Consider the following 21,597-nt stretch of genomic DNA (forward strand, 5'->3'; position numbering starts at 1 on the left):
GTATTCTATACTATTAATGGACATTATCAGCACTTGTCATTAAATGTTGAGTGACTAGGTAATTGCAAATGTCTCCTATGTACATCACCTGCAATGGCCAATCACGCACAGATACTGCACATGTTTGATATAAATTTGCATATTCGAAGATGCCAGCATAAGGCCTGTATTACTATCGTCAACAGGCGTCTCTATAAAGACAAGATGCATTTATTCATAATTGGAATTTTCTCGTGAAAATCTGGGAATCTAAAAACTATAAAACTCATACTCACAACAGCTCTCCCTCTCATTCCCTTTTATCACTTTTCTTCCAGGGATACCCTGCAGATGCTCAAACACCCTCAGCTGGACGTTTGAACTGGCCCACAGACATCCTTGGCTAGAGGTTAGACGGCCCAAACTCACCCTTGGACAATCCGAGCCAACATGCTGAGTTCAACGGCAAAATACCTCTTGCAGTCCTCTATTCTGCATTAAGGTCAAATAGACCTGAGAGACCCTTTTATACCCTAAAAGGCACTCAGTCGGCCTTCAGACAGTCAAGCTGGCCCTAAAGCACCACTAGCTAGCTCTCAGAGACTTTCAGCCTTCAATCACAAACAAGAAGTAAGCAGAATAGAAACCCTCATCCCATCCAGTGATGTCCTTTTCAAGTCATCTGGCACTACCAGTTGGGCTTCAAACACCCCCATAGTGCCATAATTTACTCCCAGGTCATCTTCAGTCACAACTGGTCTGGCCCTCAAATGTACTTTGTCCCCTGTGGTACTGAGTCACTTATTACATCCTCTGATCCGTTCCAGGCACTATATTTTTCAATAACATTCTATCCTACAGAATGTTTTACTAGTGTTGTGACCTACCAGCTGCCCGGATCAAGGTCATCATTCAGCCAGGATTTTAGCAATCTTTCAGAACTGCACCTAGCGAAATCAAACTTTACCCTGCTGGGTGATTTTAACTTCCATCTGGACAAAGCTTCATGTAAAGACACCCACATTCTTTTGAAAACCCTGGGTTGTTGTGGCCTATCACAATTGGTTATGAGCCCCACCCATGTGGCAGGACATATATTATATGACATTATTTCTAACGACCAACGGATTAAGGTAGGAGAGCCGATGCCTCTCTTCTGGTCAGACCATTATGCCTTTCCTTTTACTCTTTACTCTCCGGATATGGGTACCAGCCTTTGGTTCTGCTATTAACAAGGCAACAGAGAAAAAGCGAAATCTTAGCCTCGTTAGTAAGGAGGCTCTCGTCAACTTGTTAAAAAATTATCAGGTCCCTGCGCGCACCGATGCTAATTTAGTGGCAGTGGATTTTTCGAATTGGCTGTTAGCAGCCCTGGATAGTCTAGCGCCCTTTAAGTAGCACTACACTGTAAGAAAAAATCTCTCTGCCCCTTGGTTCTCAGATAGACTTAGAAAGATGAGGCAATCCTGTCGCAAGCAGGAAAGAATTTGGCGTGCAGATCTTCCTCCAGCAGGTAGGGACGCATCACAAACAACGTCTGAAGGAATGCAAAGCGGCCATTATTGAGGAAAAAGTATTAGTCTAATCAAAGCCCACTGAATCTATTAAATCTCCTAGAGAACTTTTTAATGTTATTAATTTGCTTGTTTCTCCTCCTGTTCCGGACCTGATGGATACCTCTCAGGAGCTTTGTGATAACATGGCAGATTTCTTCCACGCTAAAATCATGGATATATATTCCTTTTTGGAAGCTGCCAATGTTAAAAGTGCCCTTTTAGTCTCTTCTAATATCCTCTCTTCTAAGAGTCCCTTCGTAGCCACGGAGGAGATACCTAAGGTACTTACCTTTCTCCCCCTGTCTCCAGAACCTGTGGACCACCTGTTAGGGGGGATTACATCTGGGTCCCCAAAGGAGGTGTGCCTTTTGAAGATTTTGAAAATAGGAAGGGAAGCTATTGTACTGCACCGTACCTCAGTACTCAATTTTGCCATGTCGGCAGGGCAGTACCCCATCCCTTGGAAGACGGCGGTGGTTAAGCCTCTTTTAAAAAAATCTTCTCTGGACTCCGCGGGATTGAAAAGCTATCGCCCTATTTCTTTGCTACCAGTTCCAGCCAAGATCTTGGAGAAACATTTGAATTCCCACCTCAGTTCTTATCTATGTGAGTACCAGCTCCTAGAAGGCTCGCAGCATGGTTTTTGAAGTAACCACAGCACAGAGACAACGCTAACCTCTGTACTCAATAATATTAGTGTTCAGGTTGACGCAGGACATACCACGCTGTTGGTTCTCCTTGACCTTACAGTAGCCTTTGATACCCTTTCTCCCTTGAGATTGGTGGAACAGCTCAAGGAGATAGGGATTGGGGGCATGACCCTTAAACTTCTCACCTCCTTCCTTAATGATCGGACACAGCTAGTGAAAATGGGGCAATTCTATTCGCCCCTAACCAGCTGTAATGTGGTGTCCCGCAAGGTTCCTCCTTGAGTCCGACCCATTTTATTATTTATGTTGCCCCCGCGGCAGGGGTGGTAAGATCCTTTGGATTGGAAGTACTGTCCTACGCCAATGACATGCAAATTACGGTGTCTATCACGCACAGCATAAGGAAATCTGCCTCAAACTTAAAAAATTGCATGCAAACAGTTTCCTCTTGGATGGTTAAGAACTATCTTAAACTCAACGGGGAAAAAACTGAGGTCCTGATTTTCTGAAACCAACAGGATATCTGGTCAATCGATAGGTGGCCAGATTCTTTTGGTTGCTGCCCTAGGCCTGTATCCCAGGGTAAAAACATAGGGGTCATTGTGGCAAATCACTCTCTTTGCGTCTGCAGATTAACATAACGGTGTCTACAAACTTTGGGATAATCAGGATCCTCAGAAAAATCTCCCACTTCCTATCCTTGGCCTCTTGCACACAGGCAGTGATTGCATTAGTGATGTCCAGGTCGGACTATTGTAATGCCCTTTATCTGAGCATTAATAAGGGAGATGTCTGTCGCTTGCAGCTGCTACAGAACGCAGCAGCCAGGCTAGTAATGGACCTTCTGAAATGCCACTCCCTCTCGGCTTCCCTCAACAAACCGCACTGGCTTCCTTTAAAATCAAAGAATCGTGTTTAAAGCCACATGCCTCACCCATAAAGCCTTTTATGGTCTGGGCCCAGAGACTATCAAAGGGCTGTTCCAGCGCTATGTCCCTACCAAGCAGCTTAGCTCAACCAGCAAAAATCTGCTGCACGTTCCAAGGTTTAAGAAGTCTAGATGGGGAGGCAGGGCTTTTTCTATTGTTGATGCTAGTCTATGGAACTCCCTTCATTGTGATCTCTCAGGACTGCTGTCTCAGTCTCTCTTTCCCAAGGCTCTGAAGACTTGGCTCTTTAAAAAGATTTCTGTCTGAACTATACTTTATTTTTGTATGACAGTCCTGCCGGTAGCGCCTTCATGCTCTTGGGCAAAGTTTGCGCTTTAAAAATCTAATATTCATTCATTCATTCATTCCTTCTGACATCCAAGTCAGTCTTTACAGGTCCCAAGGCAGATCTCAGAGACTATCAGCTTACCTGCAAATGCTGAGGTTCTGTAGCGATCCGAACCCGTGAATTCGGTATCGTAGTACTGACACGATTTCTGTACCAATGAACCGCAAATGATCCATTATATGCATAACAGTGTTTTCGCTACACAACTAGCATGAATTCACTGAGAAATAGGGCATTCTGTTGTAAAGTCATGGCATCCATTTTAGTTACGGCATCCATTTTGTCTCTTGCCCTCACATAGTCAATGAACGGGCGATGACCCCGGCAGAGTCACCTTGTTAAGGACACGTAAGCTCAAGCCCCGAGAAAGGCTGACGCTACATGACTAGGCAGAATCAAGCTGCCTCCCTTGCCTGAGGCCAGTCCTGCTATACTGGTTCTCGTGTCCGTTGTCCTGACTGAAAGGCCGAAGACGGTAGACATGCCCGTTTATGATCCATAAACACCTCTTATCCTACTTTTCAATCCTTTGCACCTGGCTCTGCTCCTCTCCTTCTGGGCTTTTACAATGGGGAGGTTACGATTTTTATGATGGGGAGGTTCGGACAAAGAATGGAAAACTGTCAGGGGAATCTGATCGAATACCGAAATCCTACGACTAATTATTGTTTGATGTCTATTTACTGTTTGTTTGGGATACCGGGTTGGGCATGAGAAATATTCGTGTAATGTTGCCTAAAGACATTTTGCGTGTATTTAAAGAACAACCCACTTAATGCAATTTGAACAGTCTCGTAGATTCTGCCTCTGTGTGGTTCCTATGACTTCTGTGTCCCTGCAGTAAATAAACCTTGGTCTTTGACGCCACCATCGAGAAGCCCGTGTCTCTGTTTATTTGTGCACCGAGACAGGAGGAACTCAGGGGTCTTTGGGTGTTGTTTCCCTGACACCTCTGGACTCTTAAAGGTCCAGAACCTCAGATTGGCGCCCAACGTGGGACGACGTCATCCGGTACCGGTCCAAAGCCTGAAAAGTTCTAGAAGTTTCGTGTGAAGATTCCGGAGGGAGGTACCCCGCTTCATCGATCCCTGCATGTCGTAAAAGTGGCCCGACGATCTCTTCCACGAGGGTTCCCGTTCCCAGACGGCTACAGAGGACCGCTGCCCTGACTGTCGCCCTGTCTTGGACCCGAGGTGCAGACCTTAGTACGGCGAGACGTAGACGGGTTCTCCTTGGTGACGTCTTCCACATTTCAGTTAAGTATTAAGTGGGTTACGCTCAGTTTGGTTGTTCCTTGTTGCTCTGGTTTTTTCGTAGATTATCATTGGTTGCTCTTGTTTAGATAATCTTTGTTTTGGTATTAGTTCATTTTGGTAGGCCTAAGTTCTTTGCGCATTTTTGGTCGGAATTTGTCTTTGTTTGTCATGACTACCAGTAGTAATTGTTTCCTGTCCTGGTTACGTTGCAACGGGGATTCCCGGTTGGAGGATTCGTGTTCGGTTCCTCCGATTGGAACTTCTACATATGAGCTCTATTGTAAACATGGTGTTGGTCCTATTACGTATAATGAAGTATGGGTCCGTTATACCAGAAAAGATGGGGTCCTTAGTTGGCCACCGCATGGTAGCTTCGAAACCGAAATTCTAGACAATCTAGAAATGAAGTTGGTTAAGAGAAAAGCCCGGCCGGCAATGTTTGATTCTTTTCGCGTATGGCGTAAAGAAGCCAAACAGAGAGAAATTAGGAAGACGAAGAAAGAACAGAAAGAGAAAGGGTTGACTTTAATGGAGTCTGCTAGGCAGCTGCATGTCAACGAGACTGAGAAAGCAATGGAGATGGCGAATAGAAAATATAATTTGGCAATTGATAAATGTTACCCTGTATTGCCATCTTGTCCTACTAAGCCGATGGAGGATCATGAGAAGGATCCTCTGTTGTCTTACCTGTTGAATTCACCTCCACCGTATGCACAGGGTATTACAGTACCACAGTTACTACCTGTTGTACAGCCAGCTGCTGGTCAGCCTGGAATAGTTGCTCCACTTCCTTTGATTCCAGCTCCTGTCCTTCCCGTGGTTAATGTTCCTTCGGCACCCCCTCTTCCTGGGTCGCCTGCTCCGCCTTTGCCTGTCGTTACGCAAACTGCTTTACCTGCTACTCCTACCCTTACTATTTCATCTGCTCCAGCTGCCTTATCCCCGAACCCTGTGAACCTTCTGACTCCGCTTTCCGTTCGTCGGAAAATAACCGACTCTGTAACTAATATCTTAACTCCTCTCTACAGGTCTTTAATTGAGACCCCCGTTTCTGACTCTATACAGAGACGTAGCTAGCTTCCTGGTCCTCAGGAACGAGACATGTTAGATTCAACAGCTCTTAGGTGGATGTCGAAAGCTGTGAAGTATGATGCACAAAGAGTGTTAGATACTTTTATGCAATGGAATGAACCAACTCAACGTTATGTTTTTGACGTGATGTGTTCTCTTGTGCGTGAAGAATGGGAAGATGATGACTTAGATTCCGTCCCCTCTGATCTAATAAATATTCAACAGAAGTTCGCCGCAGGAATGGTGATAGGTTCAGAAGTAAGGGGAGCGATAGAACTGATTTTAGCTCATAGGGATGATTCCCCTCTTCGAGCGACAAGAGACCCTGATGGTTCACCGATTACTACTAGGAAAAAACGAGGTCAATATCCGATGAGGAAAGTTCCGCCGATATGGCGTGATGCAGTTCAAGCTGATGGGGTTAATAATATTGTAGCTGCTCCGGCACATTTCCAGAGAGTGTGGATACACATCCCTTGGAAACGGGCCGAAGTATTAGCAGTAAAACAAACATTACCAGACCCACGTAAAAATCCTGCTGGTTATTACAAAGAGTTAACGCAGACAGTTCAAGCGTGCATCATGAATTTGGCGGACATTGAAATGTTATTTGGTAATGTAGTGCCACAGCCTATATGGGCCAAGATTAGACAAGAGAACCACCCAGTCGCCTTAGGAGGTGATTGGCCAGTTAGTGTAGCAGCAGATGCGCAACAAGTTGGCGGTGCTAAACCTGAACCTCTGATTGCTGCCCTACCTGGCAGAATAATTAATCTGATGAAAACGCTGATGCCAGCGTTACGAGTCAATTGGGATAAACTATCGGCATGCAAACAAAAGAAGGACGAAAGCGTCTCTGACTTTTTCACTAGATTTGAAGAGACCTTCGTAGACCACAGTGGGCAAGATATGAGTACTGAAGGAGGCCAGAGATTGTTTGTCGACAAGTTTGTGTTTAATTTACTACCTGAACTTAGTAACAAGTTAAAGGATTCTGAAAGTGCATGGGCAGTGTCGACGACAGCACAGATACTTGCAACTGCTCAGTATTACGAGAATAGAGAGAAAGAAGAGAAGGAAAAGTCAGAAAAGAAAACAAAAGATTTAAAGACTAAAGTTCTTTTGCAACAGGCGTATCCGCCTCGTTCGAATCAGTCAGATTCACAGCAGCGACCCCAGTTTCAGCAACAGCCACAATTCCAGCAAGGGACGTCCCAAAGATTTAATTATGGTTTTTCTCGACAACAGTTAGCATGGAATCAGTGTGCCTATTGTAAAAAGGAGGGTCATTATAAGAATGAGTGTCCGGTACTGCACGCACAGACTAGTGGTGTCCCAGCTCAGAGAGGTACTGTTGGATCTATGCAAACTCCTAGAGGTAGAGGACGTGGTACTATGACACCACAGGCCGATCGCCAATCGAATTATTTCGATCAGCGAAATGCACAATCTGCGCAAGCAGGTAGATCTCCACAGTATCATGTTGAAGATTATTATGATCATAATGAGGAGATTCAGAGAAGCGAGTACTAGGACAGCCACAGGCAAAGAGAGGGAGTAGTATCAGTTCCAGTTGATCAGAGTGGACCTTATGTCGCAGTAGTTACCTCAGGCGTGGTCAAACCGTTTCTGTTGGATACTGGTGCGGCAAAAAGTTCAATTATGCATGCGAAACTCCCTGGCGCACCTTTGTCTGGCTTAACGAACACTTCAGTAGGTTTCTCAGGCGCCCCTGTTCACAATCCTGTTTCTAGTCCTTTGCCAATATCTGTTGGGCCATGCGAACTGGAAGCACCCCTTATTCTAACAACCGGTTGTAATGAGAATCTGCTTGGTTTAGATCTGTTGAAACGCCTACATGCGACACTGTACTGTTCTCCTTCGGGAGTACAGCTCACATTAGGCAAAAGAGTCATCTCTCCAATGTATATGTCGATGGATAAGCTCCCACCGGAGCTGCGTTCTCTCCCTGATACTCTTTGGGCAACTGGTCCTAACGATGTAGGCCTCTTGGAAATTCCCCCTTATGTGGTAAGTCTGAAAGCGAATGTTAAATTCCCACGAATCCCACAGTATCGGATTTCGAATGAAGGGGAACGTGCACTCTTACTGATTGTGAAAGACTTAATACAGAAAGATGTGATTGAGGAAACTAGAGGAAATGTCTGCAATAGTCCTGTTCTGCCGATTTTGAAACGCACTGACCCTTCCAAGCCTCCAATCTACAGATTTGTGATTGACATCAGAGAGGTTAACAAAATAGTGATTCCACACTTTCCTGTGGTCCCAGATATCACTGCATTATTGACGTTGATTCCTGCCTCAGCCTCATGGTTTACAGTTTTCGACTTGAAAAATGCATTTTTCAGCATTCCCATAGCCGAGGAAAGTAGAGACATTTTTGGTTTCTCCTTAGGAGGTCGCAGTTTCAGATTCAAGCGCGCTCCACAAGGTTATTGTGAGAGCCCTTCAATTTACAGTCAAGCATTGAAGAGTCAATTAGGTATGCTCTTGTACTTCCTCCTGGTGTTGCTCTGATCCAATATGTAGACGATCTTTTACTGGCTGCTGATGACAAGGAAACTTGCAAATCAGCTACAATTTCTTTATTACGTCATTTGTCAGACTTACATCACAAGGTGTCACCTTCTAAACTGCAATATTGTTGCCAAGAAGTGACCGACTTAGGTCATCTTTTGTCAAAGGAGGGAAGAAGGTTGACCCCAGAGAGAATCAAAGCAATCTCGCAGATGACTGTACCAAGCACACAGAGAGAAGTGCGTGCGTTTTTGGGTATTACGTCATACTGCAGGCAATGGATCCCAAATTTTTCTCTCATGGCAAAACCATTGGTAGCCCTGACTGGAAAAGGTGTTCCGAGCCCTTTGCCATGGTCTGATGAATGTCAACAAAGTTTCTCCAACTTACGTGATGCGCTGTGTTCAGCTCCTGTGTTGGGTACTCCTGACTACAGTAAGCCGTTTACACTATATGTCCATGAAGGAGAAGGTTGTGCGTTGAGTGTATTAACGCAACAATTTGGTGACAAACAGCGGCCTTGTGCATATTTCTCATCCACATTAGATCCGGTAGCCAGAGCATTGGCAAGTTGTTTGAGAGCTACAGCAGCAGCTGCAGTGTCTATTCGACAGTCTGCTGGACTAGTCATGAACAACATGTTAGTAGTCATGGTTCCACATGCTGTGGATACACTCATGAATCGAACGAAAACTCAGCACCTCACCAGTGCTAGACTATCAGGCTATGAGCTGACGCTTTTGGCAAGTCACATTCAGATCAAGCGATGCAACATACTGAATCAAGCAACGCTGTTGCCGACTACTCAGGAGTCGAGTGATTCAGAGCCCCATGACTGTTGTTTCAGAACTGAGGAAGAGACAAAAGGTAGGATTGATTTGAAAGATACTCCGTTACTAGATCCAGACGGCACCTTATATGTCGATGGGTCATGTTTTAAATTACAGATTGGTGATGTGACGGCCGCGTATGCAGTTACGACTTTGAGTACGATTGTTGAGACTGCAAGAGTAAGTCAGAATTCTGCCCAAGCTGCAGAATTAATTGCACTAACAAGAGCGTGTGTTTTAGCTGAGGGAAAGAGAGTGAATGTGTTTACTGACAGCCAATACGCCTTCGGCGTATCACATAGCTTTGGACGTCTCTGGAGAGAAAGAGGTTTTCTCACGTCCCATGGAACTAAGATCCAACATGGACAGTTAGTCAGTGATCTATTGGAATCTCTGACCCTACCGAATGAAGTTGCGATTGTGAAATGCAGTGCACATCAGAAGATTACGGATGATGTTGGCCGTGGGAATGCGTTTGCTGATGATGAGGAAATATGAATTTTGTGATCAGTTATGTCCCCTATCGTAGACCCCAACGGCTCCATGTGCATGCTATAAGTACATGTATGTTCCCTCCAGTTCCAGTTTTGAAGACGCAAATATATGTGCGTCCACCGTCAACATGTCCTCTTTCAGATCCGCCATGAATGGGTCAGATATTCCATTCCTAAGTATGAAAGGCCACCGACTTTATGTGGTTCACTTTTCACATTTTACAGATTCAGGCGAGTAGGCCCAGAATTCTGTCATCAAGCCTTTTCCTGCCTTCTGCCTCTGAAAGCTCCAGTCTGAGCCTGCATCTGTATCCATGAACTTTGTCCTACTCCCTGCGCGGCTAACGGTGCCTGATCCAGCCTGTTGCCTGCCAAAAACTGTATTTCACCTTCAAGATTATCTACTCCGCTCCTCATCCGATGCATTCCTGTCTAGTAGTTTAGGTAAACATTCCTCCAGCTACCGTGCAAAGGGCCAGGCCTCGCTGTCCTCATGCAAGTAATTCATAGCCTCCGTTACCATGGAATATTCCTACCCCCCTCGCATCTCATGTAGACACTTAGACGCTTGTACACGCACTAACAGTCAGTATAGAATAGATTCTATCCTAGAGACCTTTCCTTTTGGATAACACAGTTCTTTAAACATAGGATATTAGATATGATTTGGGATTAGGTTGACATGACCCCCAGACTTCTGTCTCCACATGTAGAGCTAAATGTCAAGTCCCCTTCACCCTCTAGTTGCACGTCAATCACACGTCATGCGGCTGCGCGCGCATCTCTGCCAAATATTTCTGCTGACATTGCAGGATTCTTTTATGGATCCACCCACTTGTGACATCATGTATAATGACGTTTATTAAATTACGCCCATATGCCCGCCTCTATTAGTTACGTATGCACATTTTATCTGTACTATCAGCTGTTACGCCTCTTGCATCTGTTTCACTGTAATGCATTTCCTATAAAACTAATTATCTGTCAATAATGTATGCCCTTCCTTCCTGAACTTTCGTGGTGATGGAATAGAAGCCTGCAATTCGAATTGCATTCCTTTGTATAGGAATAAAGCCTTTTAGAACCTCTAATACCACGGATTCTGCCTCTTATATTTACTGAGTTATTCTTACTAGACTTTACCGCATAAAAAATAGTACCGGTAATGAAATTTACCACATAAATTGGCGCCCGAACAGGGACACTTTCTCATCTCACGCGCCGGAGGTGCGTTGCAGGCCCGGTCTCCTGCCACAGCTGAACGGACAAAAACGCGTACCTGCAGGATTTCCTGTATCTCCCTCCGGCCAAGCGGAGGCGACTGAGGCTGCGATCAACACCCAGACGAGGCGGTGAGAAGTGCGAAGTATCCCGACCAGAGCCTAGCTGAGAGAGCAAGATCCGAGGTATACAGAGGCCCACCAGGTTCCGAAGTTCCGAGTCCAGTCGAGTCGAGTCCAGTCCGGTCCAGTTTCAGTTCAGTTCCGAGGCCTTCCGTTCCGAGCTACCCGGTGAGTACCATTACCGGGGAGGCATTTTACGTGCACATAGTCTGTGCCGGTCAAGACGGGTTTGGGTACACAAATCCGGTCTGCACTGTTTCAGCAGTGTATCTGTACTGTTTAGCAGTATATATAGTATGTCTTGCATATAAATAAGTATTATCTAAGTGTCAGTATTATGTCAGTAACTAGTTTTCTATTAGTTATCATCGTTCGTAAAACTGTTAAGTGTTAAACGTTTTAATACGTTCTATATATTGTGGTGTGAATGACTGTTCATTATTGCGTTTATTGTATAAATTGTGTTCTAGTAATAAGGTCTAAAATGCCGCTCTTTTCGAAACTAAGACAGATCAAAACCAGAAAAGGTGTACTCGAAGAAGCTGTTCCCATCCCACCTAGGGACACTCCAGGGTATTTTATGTATCATAAGCATGGCCTAGATGCCGTATTATTTCTTGATTTATGGGTGGACTACACCAAAGAGTTACCAGAGAGTCAGAGATGGCCCGCAGCGGGGACCTGGGATGCAGATTGCCTCATGAGAGTAGAAGAAGAATTATGGAAAAAGAAAGCCAGACAGTCACAGAAAGATGCCATTGAATTATGGCGTAAAGAATCATATAGACGTACAGAAAAAGCACTCAGACCGGAAGAGAAAGGTAGAGAGAATTCAAATAAAACCCGAGAAAATCTATTAATTGAGGAAGGTACCCGAGTAAACTCAGAACAAGTAGATAGACAAAGAAACACTCTTATGAATGGTATGTATCCTCTGTTGGCCGAAGGGTTACCTAAGGCTACCCCGGAGATACCAAAAGACTTAACTCCTCCATTGCTCCCGATAAAAGCACATCCCAAAACACATCCCAAAACAGCAAAGGACGTTTTCCTTTCCTCCTATTTAGATGACGTAGCTCCCGAGTATGCTAATGCCATACCACACATACCGCTTGCCGATGGTGTTCAACACCAAGAGCATCCGTCTGTATCCCCGCAACTACAAACTCCTACACAAGTTCCCACAGGTCCGTCCGTTTCTACAGTTTTTCCCGCATCTACAATCTCTATCTTACGTCCAACGAATCCTTTCGTGCCTAGCACCTCAGATGGTGCTACAGGAGGTACGACAGACATGTTTGCCACACCGCCGCGAAATAAACAGACCCTTAGAGATTTAGCACTCCAACGTACACCCCAATTAGCGACATCCGACATGTTTAAAGAACAGCTTGTGGATTGTAGATACGACCCAGTACCAGGTAGACAGGACAAATTGCTCATATCATCACTACGTATACGACGAGCTACATTATATTTAATGACGATACCAGGAATGGGTGAACACCTAGACGAAATATATCGCTTTGTCCAAACAGGGCGAGGTCCAGAAAGTATTAACGAAGCTATGGAATACCAGAAAGTGGACGTCCAAAGACAACTACTACGTTTTTTCATAAATTGCGTAATTAGGAATCAAGACAGGCCTGGGGCAGATCACGATACCATGCAAAGACTTGTCAAATGGGGTCAGAACATATCAGAAGAGAAACATGATAGACAGGCGTGTATAATCGCCATGTGTCGAAAGATCCGCAAGGAAGTAGAACGAATACATAAAGAAAGACGAGAGACAGACAGAGTAGAATCAGAAGAGGAGGAGGAGCAAGAATCAGAACAATTAGAAACGATAGCTTATGTAGGTAGAGGAAGACCCCATAATAATACTAGAGGCTTTAATGACCCGATACGTCCAATACGTCCAGAATGTAATAGACATTTTCCAAACCCTATGTTAAATACAAGATCCCCTGAACACCTATTCCAAGCCGCTGATAAATTACTCCGAGATCGCAGGGGGTACCACATGCTCGATTCCATGGACGAACAAGAATTAGCCAGGTCAGCAGTACAATGGGCTGACAGTCCCAGCGAATACAATGATAATGTACTTGCACACACGTTTCTGAATCTTGACCCATACGAACAGCGTTTAGCTAGTATATACATGATTCAACACCTCCTTATATTACATAAAAACCAACACTCCGATCCAGGACCCTTACCTGACATATTGACAGAACTACTCACGAATATATGGAGAGGGTCAGGTACTGATTTGATTAAAGAAATTCTAGAATTTCGAAACCAATATTTAACTTTCGTATGCCCAGAACACGTTCCAGTTCCCATTATGGGAAGAAAAATGTATCACATAGATAGACAGAACCCGTTACGCGAAGTACACCCAATCAGAGGTGACGGTAATAACTTTACACGCGTGTTTGTGTACACGCCTATAACTAAACTGGAATTATTAGAAATGAAGAAAGTAGTACCCAGCCATGACAAGGACCCAGCAGGTTTCCACCGCGAGATAAAAGACATGTTACTCATGGGAGAGTATACCTACCCCGACATTATGAAAATATTAAAAGTCCTATTACCCGCTGGTGTTTACGAGAAACTCAAAGAAAAGGAATGGGAGGTGGGAGACCAAAAGATAGATTGGACAGCATTAGAAAACGAAGAAAGGGCCCGAGCTGCAGGAGCAGGGCTTGGGGAAAAGACTACAGCACTAGCAGGGCTACTAGTGCAGGTACTGCCACGTTTATTAACTACGAAAAAGGAAGACTGGGGTGCAATATCAGCCTGTAAACAAAAGCCAGATGAAGACACTAGTGATTTCTATTCCCGATTTGAAAAATGTTTTGGTATAAATAGTGGCAGTGGCCAGTAGCGAGTCATATCCACATCTGTTTGTGACAAAATTAGTTGAAAATTCTCTGCTGCAAATCAAGAATAGAGTATTGAAATTCGAAAGTACCTGGCAAGGTAATACCCCATCACAGATGTTACAGATGTTACAATATCACCACAATAGAATTAGAGAAGAACAAGAACATGAACAAAGACGTATGAAAGATACAAAAATGAAAATGCTTGTTGCTCAGTCAGTTCCAGCTGATGGTCACCTAAAGGGTGATTCCGCAGGTCCTACGAAAGGGACATGCAACTATTGTAAACAACAAGGTCATTATATACACGATTGTCCAGTCCTGAAACATAATATTGCCACAGGTAGAACCCAGGAGAGACCACGTCCACCTAGACAGGATCAGAATCAACAACAAATCCCTCAGCATGCACAACCTAGGTTAGCTCCGCAACAACTAGCTCCGCAACAGGCGGCTCCACAACAGATCGTAGCACCACCACAAGCGCAGCCTATTGCTGCAACACAAGCAACGACACAACAGATGTATCAGTATGCACAAGCAGATTATCCCGATTATCAGCGATACACATGAAATAGCCTAGAGAGGGAAGTTGGCTTACCCCTTATTGAGGTTCCTGTAGACCAAGAGGGACCTTATGTACATAGTGAACTATTAGGGGAAGACAGAAAGTTTTTACTTGATACAGGGGCAAGCAGAACAACTATAAGACGCAGTGAAGTTCCAGGGGCACCCCTCTCAGGCTCACAGAATATCTCCCTTGGATTCTCAGGAAAACCTATAATCAATGACGTAACACAACCTCTTCCACTTACGGTCGGTCCATTGACACGTACTACAGATTTATTGCTTACTAAATCATGTCCAGAAAACTTGTTAGGTATAAAAACATTGAAAGCTCTAGGAGCCATAATATGTTGTTCTCCGGAAGGAGTACGACTATTTTTACGTGACTTTAAAGGTCACTACGTGTCCAGAGACATGGATCACCGACTGCAGAATTTACCTACACATTTATGGGCACAAGGCCCCACTGATGTTGGTTGCATGAACATTACACCATATCGAGTTACATTGAAAACAGGAGTAGTACTACCACGAATGCGACAATACAAGTTACCACCAGATGCTGTTGTGGCTTTGCTGCAAATCATTGACGAGCTCATTGCACAAGGAGTGGTTGTCGAAACCGACTCCAATGTATGTAATTCCCCGATAATTCCGATTCTTAAAAGAACGGATCCAAAAGCACCACCAGTATATCGATTAGTTATTGATCTGCGCGAATTAAATAAATGTATTGTACCACAATACCCTGTGGTCCCAGATATCTCTTCATTACTCACAGCTATTGACTCAGAAGCAACGTTTTTCACTGTAATTGATCTCAAGAATGCTTTCTTTAGCGTCCCAATCGATCCGGAAAGTCAATATCTGTTCGGATTCAGTTTAAATGGACGAAGTTTTAAATTCACACGCGCACCTCAAGGATTTACAGAAAGCCCCAGCATCTATAGCCAAGCACTGAAACGAGAACTTGACAGTATTCACATGCCAGTTAACACTGCCTTGCTTCAATATGTCGATGATCTGCTGATCACCGCCCGAAGCTAACCTGAATGTGAAACAGCGTCACTGACGGTTTTAAAATTTCTGGCCGACAAGGGGCACAAGGTGTCCCCTTCTAAGCTGCAATTCTGTGTCCAGCGAGTTGTTTACCTTGGGCACTCGCTGTCCAAGGAGGGAAGGCAGCTTACACCCGACCGCATCCAGTTAATTACTAACATGTCACCACCCAAGACACAAAAGGAGGTACGGGCTTTTATAGGCCTCACTTCATACTGTAGGCAGTGGATCCCTCAATATGCATTTCTAGCAAAACCACTCATCCAATTGACAACACAGGAGGCGGCCACATCGACTGTCCTCCCTTGGACTCAAGAACATACACATGCCTTTGAAAGCTTAAAGAAAGCTTTATGCCAAGCACCTGTCCTAGCAACACCATGTTACAGTACACAGTTTACACTCTTTGTTACAGAACGCGACGGTACTGCCTTGTCAGTACTCACTCAGGAACAAGCAGGATCACACAAACCATGTGCTTATTTCTCTAGTACATTAGATCCAGTAGCTCAGGCTCTTCCTGCGTGCCTGAAATCGGTGGCAGCAACAGCTTTAGCTATCAGACAAAGCGATGCCATAGTGTTAGGACATCAATTGACAGTACAAGTACCACACGCAGTAGAGGTTCTCTTGAACCGCACACAAACACAACACTTGACTATAGCGAGACTCACGGGTTACGAATTAACATTGTTTCAGCCACACATAGAAATCAGACGTTGTAATACGTTAAATCCTGCCACATTGTTACCAGTGGGCGGAACAGATCCATTGGCACATGATTGTGTCGAAGTCATTACTATCACGACGAAACCCAGACAAGACTTGACAGATATCCCTTTGTCAGATCCAGACTTGACATTGTATGTAGATGGGTCATGTATGAGAACAAGTACAGGAGAGTTAGTGGCCGCTTACGCAGTCACAACAGACACTGAAGTCATTGAAACAAATTGTATTAACACTTTGTCAGCTCAAGCAGCAGAGCTCATCGCTCTGACACAAGCCTGTATTCAAGCCAAAAATAAGAAAGTCAACATATACACAGATTCACGTTATGCATTCGGAGTCGTCCATGACTTCGGCGTACTGTGGCGAGAGAGAGGTTATTTAACTTCTCACGGTGCCCACATCCAACACGGACCCCTCATCCAAGCCCTATTAGACGCGATTCATCTACCTACTGCAATATCGATTATGAAATGCAAAGCCCACACAAAAGTTACCGATATCATTTCTCAGGGTAATGACCTAGCTGACAGAACAGCTAAACAGACTGCTCAGAATCAGACTCACACAACTGACACGACAAAGACAATAGTTCCGACACCAACACATTGCATGACAGTTAAGGATCCCACCCTTGATGTAATTGACATACAGACACATGCTACACCAGAAGAAATAAAGAAATGGACTGAATTAGGAGGGATCCAAACGGATCAAGGATGGATGACGAAGGAAAAATCTATATGGTTTCTTCCCGACTCCATGGTTCAAGTCATCATTAACACAATACATAGTCCAGCGCACCTAGGAGAAAAAGCTATGCTAGACAGCATTCAACACATTTGGTTCAACAAACACTTGCGAGCAGCAGCTAAACAAAAAGTTCGTACCTGTATGATATGTTGTCAGTTTAATCCAGGTAAAAGCATCCCCGTAGAGCAGGGTGGATTTCAAACTCCCGATCATGCTTTTGAAGTCCTCCAGATGGATTATATCCAGATGGAACGATGTCGAGGATTCAAATATGTTCTCGTAGTTGTCTGTGCTCTCTCCCGTTGGACAGAAGCCTACCCGGTTTCAGATTACACTGCCCCGACTACTGCCAAACAGTTAGTTCGAGAATTCTTCCCACGGTACGGTTTACCACGTGTTGTCTACTCAGATAACGGCCAGCCGTTCTCATCCGAACTAATGAAACACGTTTCCCTTTTGTTAGGCTACCAATGGAAATTTCACTGTGTCCGACATCCCGAGGCGGCAGGTCTCGTGGAACGCCATAATCAAACTCTGAAAATTAGATTGTCCAAAATATGTAGGGAAAAAGGTGTCGATTGGATAGTAGCCTTACCAGTTGCGCTCTTTTACATGAGAATGGTAGCACATTCTCGAACAGGGCTATCCCCGTACGAGGTGATCTTCGGTAGACCACCAAATATGTGGGGGACGCCTATACCTCGCAAAATCACTGATGTTGACTGTAATATTCTGACAGATTACCTGGCTTCCTTGATGTCTGCACTACAATCTTGTCGTTCACAGGTAGCCGCAGCTTTTCCCGATAATACTGAGGTGAAGCCCCATGACGTGGTTCCTGGCGACCTGGTTCTGGTCAGGAATTTTGACCGGAAGACCCAACTGGAGCCTAGATGGACATCGACAAAATTGGTTCTGCTAACTACAAGGACAGCCGTGAAGATTGAGGGACGTAAAGGGTGGTTGCACTCGAGTCATATCAAGAAATTTTATGGACTACCATCTAGTGTGAACGCTCAGCCCTGCATTCCCTCACCGACAGACTCAAAGCTCCCCTTGGCTGAATTAACAAACTCTGAACTTTATAAACTGAAGTTAAGGTCTAGCAAGTCAGACAATTTGATTGTTTAAGTCCTCTCCAAGGTGAATCGGTTGAATTTGTCTCTGACATGTATCCTCTAGACCGGAATAGAGAAAGAAATCAACAGATGCAGCTTAAAAAGCATGCGTATTGTAAATCACTTCGTAGTCACTGCATAGTAACATTATTAATTTTGTTTTTTCTAAGTCTTCTGATCATCATTGTCAGCATACTATTGCACATGTATTACCCTATTCTTAAGCGTGCTTACAATGTAACTGCAGAACATTCTTTTAGCGAATTACCTCCGCATGAATTGTCCTATAGATTTGCGCTGCGCAACAACACATTCATTAGTATGTTACATCATTCCCATCAGACCAGCAATGCCACAAATTGTTGGATATGTGGCCGACTCCCTCCCTATCAGAACTATAAGGGAGTTTTGCCCCTCTTTCCCTATCCGTTCACACACAATGGCTCCTGTGGAGCATGGTTTAGTTTGATTAATTCCCTAGATTCAAATTCCGCAGTTTATCAAGACAACTGGGTATGGGGAAACCTGAACCTAGTTTTGCTTAAAGTCTGCTACCCTAACAAGGAGGGACTTCCCAAAAGAACAGGAACTGATTTAGAAAATGAAGTATATGGATTAGGTAATTTTACACTTAACCTCATGATCCTGAACGTTGAATCTGAAGCTACACCAATCTTGCCCGCCATGTCAGTATTCCCAGTAAAAGGGGAATTATGTATAAGAAAGAATGGTTCCATACACATGGGCCATAGTAAATGCACCACTGTAATAAAATTCAGTGATCAAGGCAAGTCTACATTTAGAGCTTCCCGTCATTCCTACTTTATATGTGGCCAGACCGCATATATACGTCTACCTCTAGATTGGGATGGTACCTGTTACATAGCATTCCTTCTGCCACCTGTTTTCCTAGCTCCTCCTGATTATCACAGAAATACCCATTTAGTACACAATAGACAGCAGAGAGATCTCCCAATTGTCGATTACACTGAAACAGCATGGGAGCAATACACAGATTTCAATAAAGGTTTCTTTCCCTATATAGGTACAGTCACTAATAGTAAGCTGATACGTAGATTAACCAGAACCCTTGAAGCAGTAGTGAACGAAACTACTTCCGCCTTAGGCAATTTAACAGAAGAGCAGTCTGCTATGCGGATTGTTGTGCTTCAAAATCGTCTTGTCCTTGACGTCATCCTGGCCGATAGGGGCGGAGCTTGTAGAGTCATCGGATCAAGTTGCTGCATTTTCATACCAGAAAACTCGCCGTCAGTATATAAAGCCATAACCCGCCTTCATAAGATTATAAGCCAGATACACCAGAGTTCAGGCACCTGGACTTGGTCCGGTTGGTTCTGGGGCGTGTTGTCAGCCTGGGGATGGAGAATCCTATCCTTCCTAGGTATTGGCTTTCTCATACTATTCAGTTGCTGCCTATGTCTACAATGTGGGCCAGCGATTTGTGGTCTGTGTGCCACATCGTGTATCCCACATCCAAGTTTTCGTTCAAAATCCCGGAAGAAGAAAGAAGAACAAATGATGCTATATGAACAGATCGATGGATTGATGAAGATCGATATCTCCTGAGGGTCCGTAGGGGACAAGGAGGGAATGAGGAAATATGAATTTTGTGATCAGTTATGTCCCCTATCGTAGACCCCAACGGCTCCATGTGCATGCTATAAGTACATGTATGTTCCCTCCAGTTCCAGTTTTGAAGACGCAAATATATGTGCGTCCACCGTCAACATGTCCTCTTTCAGATCCGCCATGAATGGGTCAGATATTCCATTCCTAAGTATGAAAGGCCACCGACTTTATGTGGTTCACTTTCCACATTTTACAGATTCAGGCGAGTAGGCCCAGAATTCTGTCATCAAGCCTTTTCCTGCCTTCTGCCTCTGAAAGCTCCAGTCTGAGCCTGCATCTGTATCCATGAACTTTGTCCTACTCCCTGCGCGGCTAACGGTGCCTGATCCAGCCTGTTGCCTGCCAAAAACTGTATTTCACCTTCAAGATGATCTACTCCGCTCCTCATCCGATGCATTCCTGTCTAGTAGTTTAGGTAAACATTCCTCCAGCTACCGTGCAAAGGGCCAGGCCTCGCTGTCCTCATGCAAGTAATTCATAGCCTCCGTTACCATGGAATATTCCCACCCCCCTCGCATCTCATGTAGACACTTAGACGCTTGTACACGCACTAACAGTCAGTATAGAATAGATTCTATCCTAGAGACCTTTCCTTTTGGATAACACAGTTCTTTAAACATAGGATATTAGATATGATTTGGGATTAGGTTGACATGACCCCCAGACTTCTGTCTCCACATGTAGAGCTAAATGTCAAGTCCCCTTCACCCTCTAGTTGCACGTCAATCACACGTCATGCGGCTGCGCGCGCATCTCTGCCAAATATTTCTGCTGACATTGCAGGATTCTTTTATGGATCCACCCACTTGTGACATCATGTATAATGACGTTTATTAAATTACGCCCATATGCCCGCCTCTATTAGTTACGTATGCACATTTTATCTGTACTATCAGCTGTTACGCCTCTTGCATCTGTTTCACTGTAATGCATTTCCTATAAAACTAATTATCTGTCAATAATGTATGCCCTTCCTTCCTGAACTTTCGTGGTGATGGAATAGAAGCCTGCAATTCGAATTGCATTCCTTTGTATAGGAATAAAGCCTTTTAGAACCTCTAATACCACGGATTCTGCCTCTTATATTTACTGAGTTATTCTTACTAGACTTTACCGCATAAAAAATAGTACCGGTAATGAAATATTTACCACAATGAGGTCGCCAAAGAGACGGCCAAGAACATGACGAGCCGAATGTATGTTGCAACGTCTGCAAGATGGACTGCTGAATCAGGGATGTGTGAGAATACGATTGAAAGTGTGAAGGCAATCCAGAATGAAGCAACTGAAAATGAGAAGAATGAATGGAAGGAGAAAACGGGTAAAATGGATTCAAGTGGATGTTGGGTTGATTTGTCTGAGCAGCAACGTTGGATGTTACCTGATGCGTATGTACTTGCGGTAGTCACGATGGCGCATGGAGCGGCGCACATCAGTTCAAAAGGGATCTGTAAAATGTTAGCTCCAGTATGGAAGAACGATGGAATTACTAAGTGTGCGGAAAGAGTGGTGAAAAAGTGCATGATATGCCTGATGCATAATCCTGGCAAGGGAACCCCAACACCAACTGGTCATTTTGCTCCCCCTTCTTGTCCCTTTGAAGGGATTCAGTTGGATTATATCCACATGGATAGGTGTAACAATCTTAAATACGTCCTAGTGGTAGTCTGTGCCTTTTCAAGATGGATTGAGGCATATCCGTTGAAGGATAACACTGCTATGTCCACTGCCAAAATCCTCCTCAAAGAATACTTCCCCAGGTATGCCACGGATTGTTTGGTCGGACAATGGAAGTGAGTTTGTAGGGAAAGTTATGAAGAGTGTGTGTG

This window comes from Triturus cristatus, chromosome 8 (genome assembly GCF_964204655.1).
Source record: "Triturus cristatus chromosome 8, aTriCri1.1, whole genome shotgun sequence".
Classification (NCBI taxonomy): Eukaryota; Metazoa; Chordata; class Amphibia; order Caudata; family Salamandridae; genus Triturus; species Triturus cristatus.